Raw genomic sequence first — 13,323 nt, forward strand, 5'->3', positions numbered from 1 at the left:
CAAGCAGCCGAGCGTCAACCGGAGCAGAGTTGAAGAATCTTCGAGCACCTCTGCTGGAGAAAACGCAGACCGAGAACCCAGGCCCAGCCACGTGAAACTGAAACTAAAGTGGCGGCCTGTGGTAGAGGAAGACGCTGCGACGCAAGGTGCGTAAGGCGTCCCAGACTCTGACCGGGCCCGGCGGTGCCGGATTCACCCTGCCTGAGGCCTCGGAGACCAACCGCAGACACAGGGAGGTGAGCCGATATCAAAGGAGTAGGGGCTAACGCCGCCTGTATTAGCTGCTGTGAGGCGCTGTACTCCACGGGGGGAATCACGGCGATTTAAACACATGGACGGCGTCAGCGGTAGGCCCCCCAGGGTGTGAAAATTGGCAAGAGCGCAGCACGATCCAAATGAGAAAGGAGAGAGAGGCCTGGGAAAGGCCCTAGGAGACAGAGCAAAGTAAGAATTAAGGGAAAGTGACTGCTGCACCACCAGGAAAGATAACAGTTTAAATTGAGATTGAATGTCCCCCAAACAGGGCTCCTGGCACTGCGCATCACTGGGCACTTAATTGCGAGGCACCAACTTCCCTACATGTGCTGCTGACTTCTGGCCTTGCAGGCAGGAGATGACAGCTGGAGCTATTTGGAGCTCACATCTAAGGGCCTATTGCTGGCACTACTAAACCCGGGGGGGGGGGGGGGGGGACACCATTACCTACTCAGCCTGACTGGGGTGATTGAATCGCAGTACCCAAATAGCGTATAGGACTGCGTGAAACTCACGAAAGGACATCTTAGCCCAGCTTAAGCACCAGGGCACACGTTATTAGTGGGCGGACCTCACCAGCCACTTCGCATAATACCATCTGGCGCCAAATGACGCCTGACTGCCTAGACATCCTCGTTTTGTCAGAAATCTGGAGATAGCCGCGATTACTGAGAGTAGTGCGAAGGGTGAACGGGACAGATCTAATTGCATGCCGACAGCGCGTATAAGAGACCCTCAAGACAGGCGCAACTGCCTGCAGGACAGGAGTGAGAGCAGAGCTTCTGGCACTGTGCCCTACAACCCAACAAGACAGAAATAAAAAACATGGAACCACCAACGGGCGGCGGCGGAAGCACTCACCCCTGATATCTCACATTCCTGAGGGCGCGGATGAATGAGCCGGCCAGAAGTAGGGAACATGGGCAAGACGGCAACTGAATGATGCCAATGCCTACCGTCGACTCACCGAAGACCCAACCAAGAGACTTTCTAATGACATTAAAAGTCTCATTGAAGAGGCATCCTGCGAGGGATGGATTACATCTCAGGAAGCAAGGTTCTTGATCACGGCCCATCCAGTGGTCCCTTACTTTTATTGCCTCCCAAAAATACACAAGGAGAAGAGACCACCTCCTGGTCGCCCCATAATCTCAGGCATTGGGTCTCTTCTCGAACCGTTGTCCACCTTTGTTGATTTCTATCTAAAACCACTGGTCAGAGAGACACCTACGTACCTTCAAGATACCGGGGACGTCCTTCGCCTTCTTGCAGCGACCGAGTTCAATGTCGAGACTGACCTATTGGTAAGTTTCGACGTTGAATCCCTCTATACATGCATTCCTCAACAAGAGACCCTGGACTGCATAAGACATCAACTTGAATCCAGACCACCAGAAACCATCACTCCGATACCTTTTATCATGGAGTGTGCCAGACTGGCTATGATGGAGAATTACTTCCAATATCAAGATGCTCTGTATCTCCAAGTCTCGGGGACGTCAATGGGGAGTGTCTTCGCCCCCAGTCTGGCGAATCTATATATGCATCAGTTTGAGCAAGACCATATCCTGAACAATAGCAACCCTTACTTCTGTAAGGTGTTGCTTTGGCGCCGTTATATAGATGATATCATCGTCATCTGGAGGGGCACCAGTGCAGAGATTATTGATTTCCACACGTGGCTGAATACCAGGAATCAACACCTCCGCTTTACCGTGGAATACAGCAAAGAGCGGTTACCATTCCTGGATCTTTTGATTTTTCCAGAAGGGGGAGTGTTGCAGAGCCGGCTGTACAAGAAACCCATGGCTCGGAATTCCCTATTGTCTTACCGAAGCTTCCATCCGCAGTCACTACGTGACAACCTGCCTGTGGGCCAATTTTTGAGGGTCCGACGCAATTGCTCAACGAATCAGCTGTATGAACAACATGCAAGAGAATTGTCATGTAACTTGAAGGAGCGGCACTACCCCAACCAACTGATACGTCGGGCCAATAAGAGGGCCTTCAACAATAACCGAGAGGCACTGATTGAACATCGACATATGAAGGCACCCTCCGAAAGGATCACGATGGTACATACTTTCAGCACCAGATCGAACATGGTAAAGAAAATTGTTCTGAAGCATTGGAAAATCCTGAACACGGCTTCTGGGGTAATACCGAGACCCCTGTTTGCCTTCAAAAGAGGATCCAGCATCAGAGATACACTGGTCCATACAAGACCTCGTACACACAGGAAGGAAGTTACCACCACCCTTGACACCATTTGGAATACCACCCCGGTTCAAGGGCATTACCCATGTGGTAATTGTACGTCGTGTCCACAGACCTGCAAAACTCTCTCCATTGACATTGGAACTGACAGACCATGGAAGTTGCTGAACCACACCAACTGCAACTCGGAGAGAGTGATCTACAAGATCACATGCCCATGTGGTCTGGCATACATTGGTCACACGACCCGGAAAGTTAAGCTTCGCATCAGCGAACATAAGAGCACTATACGGTGCAACAAACAGTCCACATGTCTAACGAACCATTTTCTGATCAAAAAACATAAAGCTGATGACCTCAGGTGGGTTGTTCTGGAGCAACCTTTTATCCCACCTCACATATCAGATGTCTCCAGGTTTCTTTTCATTAAGGAACAACGCTGGATTTTTAAATTGAAAACTGATACAACGGGGCTGAATGACAACATACCTTGGGTGTCCATTTGAACATCTTGAAGCCAATAAGGACACCCTCTCTGGTCATTGGATGACCTAGCTCACCACCACCTGGTTACACTTCATATGAAACACATTCACTTTAGTGATGATATACAGTGTAGCATGGGTCATGATCCTGCCAGTTCAATTTCAAGGTATTAACAGTACTAGTCTAGACTCGTGTCACCTCGCTTTGTAGTCCCTGGCAGTACAAGACTTGGGGTCCATGGGAGTTTAATGCAACAGGTTAGCATCTCCCTCACTCGTGGCCAACCATTGTTTACCAGGACTAAGACCTATCCGAGAGACAGGGAGGGCTAGTTTATTATGTGTGAGCCTTCGTTACACTGACTAATGGGTTCCTCTCTTCTTCTCTCTCTCTAACACATTTGTATAAAATACGGAACATAAAACTAGCCTGATGACATGGGCACTGTCTGCACATTGGTTAGGCGTAATATCCGTTTTGGCCAGCTATTAACGGCGTTTTCACCTTTATTTGGGGTTTCCTAGTGAGTAATAGAGGCTTTAGCAGCGCCAACTACATCGTCCCCGAGGGTTGTTTACTGCTTGTTCAAATAAGCATGCGCGCACCAGGGACACTGCTTCATTCATGTCCCAGTGCGTTGCGCATGCGCCGTGGGCGCTCACATTTGAGTAGCATTCCTCGCATGCGTGGGCTGGCTACACATCATCGCGCACACTCAGTACTGAGAATGTAGCGCGTTTTGATGTGTTCAGCCACCACGCATGCGCAGTACAGAGGCCCTCGCGACACCGCCAACAGCGATAGGATGCCAGCTGTTGACGGTTGTCCAATTAGACAGGGTATAAGTACACGAGGCTCACCTCTCCCCGTCGCCTCCCCTTCGGCTTAGGTTTCAGCCGAGAGGTACCGACGGAGAGGTGAGTAGAGGGACCGTTTTCTTCGATCCTTCACTTTCCAGGGGTAAACGGTGGTTTCCTATAGAGACACCTGCATCACAGAGTTAGAATTGCCCAACAGACCTATTTTTAACTCAACTTGGGCAACCCCTCTTTGTTAATAGACCAGGGTTTGGGGTACAATTCCTAGCTGTGCCTATTTGTCCTCTCAGAAGAGCACAGGCTTTAGGTTCCCCCCTCAAACTCATGGGGACTGAGTAACCACTCCTAACAATAGTCCACCTTCCCTTGACCAATTTAATGTGGGGACTGTCATATTACCTGGCAGCTAGACAGTCATCACTAGGATTTTGCTTTGACCTGTCATTTACACAGTCATCACTTAAGTAAAAGGGGCACTCTCTACAGTTTGACCCAAAGAGCTCGTGATTGATTATTTTCTATGCCTTGAGCTACACCTTCCCATTGATCTCCATGGGTTAGCGACCAGATGGGGCAGTCAGACAACCAGTTTTATTTTGCACAGATTGTACTACCTGACTTTGACTACAGATCTCTGAGTCAACTCAGGATTGAACTCTAAATACTCCTTTTATGTTCTGTGCATAGAGCGGGGCCTCAATCTCCGAGCCGTTGCCGGGTGAGGTGAGGCTTGACCCCCACACATGGCTGGGTAAGTCTTTTACAAAGTGTTTGAAAATAATGTTCAGCAATGACTGATGGTTTACTCCTTAATGAAACCTTTACCATATAGCATTGTGGCTGTCCTAATAGGGACCAGCCTAGCTGAGTCTATACAATGGTCCTTTTTTATGTAATGAGTTTATTACGTTGTAAGAACATACAGTATTTGTTGTTTTTTTATTTACAGGATTACTTCCTCCAACAACCACTGATCAGGAGGATATGGTAGGATGGTCTACGTGACCTCTCCAATAATCTGGACAACTCTTTACTTCTTTTGGTTTGTCCGTCTCACGTTTTCACATTGCACATCAAGTTTGAGTGTATCTTTGCAGTAGCAAGATCTCTTTGTAGCTGGCCCTGAAGAATGCCGGTGTAGTTCACCTTAGGCAGAAACATGTTGGCCAAATCCACAGTACAGCAAAGTATCACAGTGATTTTTTCAACACTGTTCTACACTTCTTTTTAACCTGACGTCCTGGTGAATATCTCCAATAAAATTATTTTTCTTTGCCTTGACCGTCATTTTAGCTTCACTCTTCCTCACTCCCTGTTTTGCACTGCAATTTTTCAGCACCACTCTGTGGCATGGACACTGTACAAACATAACCAGTAGTGTGTACTATCTGGCCGATTCACCTGGGCCTAGATTTACCACCCTGGTCAGACGTCCTACATGACGATGCTCCGCCAAATGGGTGGGCTGATAGGACATCTACTATATACCCGTGTCATGTGACCACTAGGTCTGATTTAGTGCAATCCAAAAGGGGTGCTTGAATAAGGACCTATTAGACTCAGCGACCTAGCTTACAGACCCTCCAACTCTTTTTGTTCACTCAAGACGGATAGAACCCAGCCCAAAATAAAGTTAGAGAACACCAAAACACAAATGTATCGAGGTAGGGAGGAGCAGCCGCATCAACAGGAGGAGGCAGGAGCCACTGGTGGAGTAACACATTTCGAAATGCAAGGCATGTTCAGTACCATACAGGCTGCCCTCATCAATATTGACGGGAAAATTGACTCTCTCACATATAGAGTTGCTAGGATGTTGGAGCGCATAGACAAGCATAAAGAAAGACTGGTTAAGGCTGAGCACAGAATATCCAAAGCCGAAGATGACCAGGTGCAGATGGATGCAAAGCAGATGAAGATGGACAAACAAATGGCGGCTATCTCGGTGAAGGCAGAAGATTTAGAAGCGAGATCTCGCAGAAACAATATCCGCTTGACGGGCATATCGAAAATAATCAACACGGGCCCTATGGAAAGGTATGTGGAACAACTGCTCATTGCAATGCTGGGACGGGACACATTCTCTGAGATATTCATCGTGAGCAAGGGTCCAGATCACTGGCGCCGAAGCCACCAACCGGCACACCACCAAGGCCGATTATAGAGCGGGTACTGAACTACAGGGACCAAGATGCAGCACTTCAGAAGGCTAGAGAGTTGGGGAAACTAACGCACAAAGGTATGGACATATCAATTTACCCTGACTTCACAGTATCTGTACAGGAGGTGAGAAAATAGTTTGTCCAGGCAAAACAGAAACTATGGGACCTGAATATACCGGACGCAATGCTGTATCCGGCAAGACTTAGTGTCACAGATGAGGGAAAGGTGAGAATTTATAATCAACCAAAAGAAGTGCTCAAATATCTACAACAGAGAGAACACCCAAAACCAAGAAGGAGATCCCCCCGCGGGGGCCATGAGGAACAACATACAACCTCGGACGTCGAGTAGTAAGAAACTGCAAAGATTAGCGATCACCACTGACCATGAGAACGATGTGAAGCAGCATAGGTGCCAAGCCATGGATGAAGATAAGTATGCAGCCACCGGAGACGGAAATTATTGTTTCAACCCAGACGATAAAGGGCTACAAGACAATAGCCATGAACGGAGGCACAACATAAACAGACTCTAGTACCCCGCTGACATGCTGAGTTCGCAGACGGAGGCTGGGCAACTTCCGGATGGCCCAGTGATCAACCCAGATAAGTCAAACACTATCACATTCAGTATCATCCTGTAAATTGCAATAATGTGTATTGAACTTGCATATGATTGAACTCTATGTACCTTCAGAGACACTGCATACTTATTGAGGATTTACCTAGCACACTTTTAAAAATTATGCAATATATTATGCTTAGATTTGATGTGTGTCTTTTTTGCAGGGCATCTGCCCATGTGTGTAGTAACCGACAAGAAACGGACTGGCAGCCCTTGCCCTCAAGTGTACACCACAATAGTTCACTGAAAGGGTTTCTTCTTCTTTTCTTGTTGGTTTTATTATGGTTAATCGGAGTGGGATTGGCTTCGCCACTGGGGATAGGGTGGAGTGGGGGGTGGGACTGTAGAAAATGTCTGGTCGAAAAAAGATGCTATTCCTGCTACTACCGCTTCACACATGTACAATACAAGGAACGCAACAACACCAGGTAGCGATAGGTACACATGTCTGACACTGTCACAAATACTCTAAAATTAAAGTTTCTGATGTGGAATGTCCGTGGATTTCAAAACCTACAAAAAAATACATAAAGTACTTGCATATCTTGACAGGCACAGTATTGATGTGGCATTTATACAGGAAACACATCTCACCCCCACTACTAAAACATGGGTGGGGACCAGATGGGCATCATATCGCATAGCATCATCATACTCCACAAATGCTAGAGGGATTATACTGCTAATCAGAAATACCCCATTTCAGCAGCTCCACTCGCTAAATGATGATAAAGGTCGTAATGTTATGATGCAAGGTAATTTGGGGGGCACTGTACTTACTATAATGACATCATATGGCCCAAATACAGATGATCCTAGCTTTTAGGCTGAGATATGGGCCAAACTTAGGGAATTCCCTAGCGCACCAATAATATGGGGTGGAGACTTCAACACCTGCCTAGACCCAGTCAATCTGAATGATGCAGAATACTCCTACCCAGTCAAGAGTTCAGAGCTTGATCCATCACCGTTTTTTAGCTCACTGCACCATCCCAGCTCAGAACCTGGCTACATGCAAATTAGTCTGTTCCTGTCCCAGTGCATGATGGGAACAGGGCAGACCAAACTACCAAGCCAATTCTTCACCAGAAAGGAGACACGCTACCGGGGACCGGTTTCTAGCATTTTAGCCGTCATCGGCCCGGCTTGCTTGAATCCTGATGGTGCAATGAGCTAGGGACTCACGTCTGAGTATACCCTCCCACACTTAGTGTGGATAAAATCAATTTCTCAAATGGATAGATATTTTATACTATGCCCCAACAGCTAGAATTTGACTGAACGGACACATATCAGACCGTATAGAGGTGCCCAGGGGAACGAGACAGGGCTGCCCACTATCACCGATTTTATTCACTCTGATTCTGGAGCCCCTTGCTTGTAGGATACATCAGTGTCACCGGGAAGCCGCTCTACAGTTTAGCTTACAGCCTCTCAGCATTTCACTGTATGCTGAAGACATGGTACTGTTTATACGTCACCCTAATATACATTTAAACAGCCTCATTAGAGACTATATCCGTTTCGAACAGTATGCAGGGTTACGAATTAACTGGGACAAATCGGTAGTTACACCCTTAACACCGGCAACAACCCAACCAGCCCTAGATTATCCCTTGAAATGGCAAACAGACCTGGTGAAATATCTGGGGATATGGATACATAGAGACCCAGACCTAGTCGTGAGGGAAAACTATGGTAGAGCAATGACTAAACTGGATGAGCAAATAACTAGATGGATACAGATGCCTCGTCCTTGGCAGACAGGATTGCGCTACAAAAGATTATCGTATTGCCCAGGTTTTTATACCTATTCCTTAATATCCCAATATGGTTAACGCAAGCTTTCTTTGTAAAACTACGGTCAGCACTGCAGAGACTGACGTGGGCCGGAAAACAGGCTAGGGTCAGCTGGACTATATTGACAAAACCATATCATAAGGGTGGTTTTGGGGCTCCAGACATGCAGTTATATTTCTACTGCACACAAGCACAACATGCTCACTACTGGACCAAACAGCATGGGTACATCCCACATGTAGCAGTGGAAATAGACAGTGCACACCCTAACCCATTGATCACTTTCATATCGGACCCGAAGCCCTACACACATAGGGACATGATCCAGCCTGTGCATTGCATCTCAAATGTGTGGCATGCACTAGCACATAGAACAAATAAGCTGCCTATTTATGCACCTGCGCTTTCCATTGCCAACCACCCGAAATTATCAGTAACACAAGAGAAGAAAATAATGCTATTGCTGGAAGACATGAAAATCTCTACTATGAAGGATGTCTTCCCACACGGCAGATTCATACAAAGAAATGACCCGTCGTTAAGTACACACAATACACTAATGAAATTTTTTGCTCTTTTTGCGGCTACAAGCAGCGGTTAAAGAACTATATAATACCTACCCGGAGGAACCGCCAACACTATAGGCATTACAGGCCCTACTCAGTACTCCATCACGACAGAAGTTAGTCACCCGCCTATATAACACGTCACAATCCGAACAGAGTGAGGCACCTAATAGATCATTGGCTAAATGGGAACAATTGTTAGGAGACAAGATAGAGGAGCAGGATTGGGATTATAGCTGCACACAACTACAATTATTGACATCGAACTGTAACCTTCGGATCATACACTTTAAATTTCTCCATCAATTTTATTACACCCTGACCCAGCCCCACAGATATGGCCTAAGACCTCATGACAGATGTCAGAGGGGCAACACTATGAATGCAGATTTCCTACATTTGGCGTGGGCATGCCCCACAGTACACAAGTATTGGCAGGACATTATGAAGGCGATACCTACAATGCTAGATGAACAGGTACTGAACACGCCACGCCCCCTGTGTGTTTACTGGGATATATAAATTTGCACCGGCAAAAAGGCGGAAGTTTCTAGCCGAGGCACTGTTACTGGAGAAACAGCGAGTAGCCATTAGGTGGGGCAGTAAAAGGCACCCTAGATTCAAGGACTGGCTAACGGACATGTCATATTGCAGGGAAACAATGGAGACGTACGTGGAGGAACTACTGCTAACATCGAGGCCCCAAGATTTCTGGGAACCACTGAAACAATACCTCTTGGCAACACAGGGGGATGATTAATATATATGAATAAGCAACAATGTGCAAATACAAGAGATGCTTTGTGGTAGCTTCTATTCTCTTTTAGCCATTAAGTAAAAAATACTGAGCTTTAGGTTTCCTCTTCGTATGTAAAGTAATGCAATACCTATTGTCAATTGCTGAACTGTAAGCCTAAGATGATAAGTGACTTATTGTAATAATACGTAGAGATGGTACGTCTGCTATCAGAAATGATTGCATGAAACGAAAGTATTCTCTCATTGCACATGTAAGATCACATATGTCATGATGTGTACCTTGTAAATTAAAAAAGTATTACAATGTGTGAATTGTACTACTAACGAGACGAAATAAACAAAAAAAAAGAATTGTAATAAACACCGTAGAATTAGGGAACGCATTCCTTAATGGACACGGAAATTATTGAGTCATTAATTCCAGCCCTGTATCTCGCTGAAGAGTTAACGTTGAACACAGAATTGGGCCTTAGATTGGTGTGTCGATTCGATTTGAAAGCTTTATTCGATCATTCAGTAAACAATCATAAAAGCACACAAAATATTACATACATATCCAGTAAAAACTTAATAAAACATTTGAAAATATACAGATTCAGTACGATTACAACAAGGGGAGGAATAACAATCGGGATGGCAGCGATATATACAGGAAAGGGTATATTCACAGTTAGGTTATAAATTCCATACTTTTCCTAGCAGACACTGATTTTAGGATAAAAGTCGCAGTATAAAAACAGACATCCGGAACATCAAGTGCAAATAAAAATCTCATAGCTGTTTTAACAGTGGACACAGAGTATTTCTTAAAAAGGGGTTTAAGATAAGCAATACGGAGATGCAAATACAAGGGGCAGATTAGCAAAAAGTGCACAGTGCTCTGTTTGGAGGTTCCATCGCATGGACAGGGGGATGCCGTGTGTTTTTTCATCAGGAGGAAGACCACCAGATTATGAACAATGCCTAATCTCAATCTAGTAAGAACATACTGGTGAGATTGCTTGGTGACCACTTTTAGGTACTTTGAAAAGCCATAGCCTGCCAGGTCGTTAGAGTTGTAAAATAAATGTGTTGTAAACTGGCTGCTGGCTTCTCTATGCAGTTTTGCTTTAACCCCCAGATAGACATGTTTGAGCTCCTGTTTTGGAATGTTATTGGCACTTACTGGGTCCACAAAAACGTCCAGATCAAACACGTCTCTATATGAAGTCAAAACATATTTAAGCCATGGGATCTGGCTAAATTTATCCAGGCGGAGGCAGTCATTAATTATTCTCCTAGTGAAGCCTGTTTCATCCTTGGCCCAAATGGACCTCCAGGCCATTAGGGGCCTCAATCCTATTAAATCGGTCAAATAGTCCAACCCCACCTCTTTATGAACCAATTCATTTGAAGCCGACGTTGGGAGACAAAGAAGCCTCTTTAAAAAGTCATTTTCGGCTACTTGCAAATCCCCATGTTGGCAGTGGCCCCAGACACCCGAACCATAGAGTGCCACTGAGGCACATCTATGTCGGTAAACATTTAACATATCATGTGTACGGCGACTGCCTAATTTAGAAGCAAATCTAAAAAACCATGAGGCCCCCTTACCCATCTTACCCTTGATATTAAGGATCTCTGCGGCCCATGTACCACTGCTACTGAAAGTAATTCCTAGGTAGCAGAATTTATCCACCACTTCAATTCTTTGATCCCTAAACTGGAATGATCTAAACTTGTTCACCTTTTTCCCACATGCCATGATAAAAGTTTTAGAGTTATTAATTTTTAGTTTCCTCCCCTTTATAAAATCGAAAAAACAATTCATTATTCTCTGCAGACCTACTGGTGTTCTAGATAATAGAACAGTGTCGTCTGCATATAGCAGTACCGGAATCGCTTGGCCCTCAACTAAAGGTGCATCAGCTTGGACCATCTTCAGGTCGGAGTCCATAGCGTTTACAAAAATGGAAAAAAGTAGCGGGGCTAGAACACAGCCTTGCCTAATTCCTGATTTGACCTTGATCTTCTTGGTACATTCCCCAGCTTGGCCGAAACGTATCTGGGCTGACAGCTTATTGTATAATCTGGCCAGGAAATAGATAATTGCAGCAGGGGCTCCCAACTCAAGCAATGTGGACCACAATAAAGCATGATCCACCAGATCTAATGCGCTGGTAAGATCTGCGAAGCAGAGGAATAAAGAGCCCTGCTTGGCTCTAGTGTATTTGCCAATAATTAAGTCTAAATTAATACACTGCTCGATAGTACCAAGGCCCTTGCGGAATCCGAATTGGGAATCCGCAAGGATACCGTTAACCTCGGCCCACTCTTCAAACGCAATAAAAGCACCCTGTTCATTATTTTTAGTGATGAATCTAGAAGGGAGATAGGGCGGTAGTTCTTAGCCTCTCCTCTATCTCCCTTCTTGTAGATTGGTAAAATTATAGACTCACCCCATGTGGATGTAGTGCTTTCCTTTACAGACGCATTAAAAACCTGTGTCAGAAGGGGGCTCCATAACGATAGATCCGTTTTATATAGGTCAACCGGGACCCCGTCTGGTCCTGGGGCCTTCCCTCCCTTACTATTCCGGATAGCGTTATCTACCTCTAGCAATGTAATATCGAGGGGTAACTTTGGGCCAATGGCTTCAACACCGGAACATATAGAGTCCTCCCCGCCCGGGTCAAAGATTCCGGTGAAGTAGTGAACCCAACTATCCTCGCTGACCTGGGCAGATAATACAGGAAATTCCTCTTTTTGGAGGAAAGGACTGTTAACGGTACTCCAAAAAAGCTTGCTGTCCCGCAGCTCCGCCGCTTTGCCAGGTTATCCCACGCCTCCTCCCTTAACTCCTGTTTTCTATGGTTCAGGTAATGTTTGTAGGTTGCCCTAAGATGTTTAACAGCTTCCCTGTCCCTAGGGTGGTTTGAGAGTGCTTTCTTTAACTCTTGTAGGGACTTTGTGCATGCCCTGTCAAACCAGCCTACAGTAGCCCTCTTATTATTAGCATTGGTAATGGTGAGAGTCCTTTTAATAATATCCTTTAGTTTCTCAAATTCTGCGACAGTACATGATGCGACTGCATCACCATCTAAACAACATTGCAGCTCTTGGACACTGGCTACCACGATTTTACGCAGCAATTTTTCAGAGTTATCACCGCACCATTTGATCCTAATACCATTCTGCCTGCAGGGTATTATTTCAGCAACAGTCCCTCGATTGACTGGTGTCTTTATCCCCCAAATAGATGTCAGCAGAGTGATGGCATTATGGTCACTAAGGCCTAAATCAACTATTTCTGGTATGGCACAATGAGGGCTAATTTTGACTGAAGCCAACAGATAATCTATGACAGAAGCTAATTCCTCCCTACAAAAGTCGGTACAATATTGCCTTCACTGTCGTCTGCTGGCTGATGGATTAACAGATCAAATTTGAGCATGAATGTATTTAGGGAGTCACCATATGTAGTGTGGACAAAATGAGCCCGGTCCTCCCCATTTGCCCCATCAAAACCATATACATTTGTAAATGAGAAGGGGCATGTACGAATATTAAAATCCCCTCCCCATATGATGTCGAATGGGTTATGGATAGCCCTACCGATTTTCATAACAGCAATCTCCAGTTCATTAACAACACAA

At 45.5% G+C, this 13,323-nt stretch overlaps 1 protein-coding gene across 4 annotated transcripts in view; it reads right to left on the minus strand.

Moving 5' to 3' along the window:
* Nucleotides 1-13,323, minus strand: part of MYLK3 (myosin light chain kinase 3) — a 709,471-nt gene that overhangs the window by 368,597 nt on the left and 327,551 nt on the right. The gene's annotated exons all lie outside the window — the stretch shown is intronic.

Source organism: Lissotriton vulgaris, chromosome 12, assembly GCF_964263255.1.
Source record: "Lissotriton vulgaris chromosome 12, aLisVul1.2, whole genome shotgun sequence".
Taxonomy (NCBI): Eukaryota; Metazoa; Chordata; class Amphibia; order Caudata; family Salamandridae; genus Lissotriton; species Lissotriton vulgaris.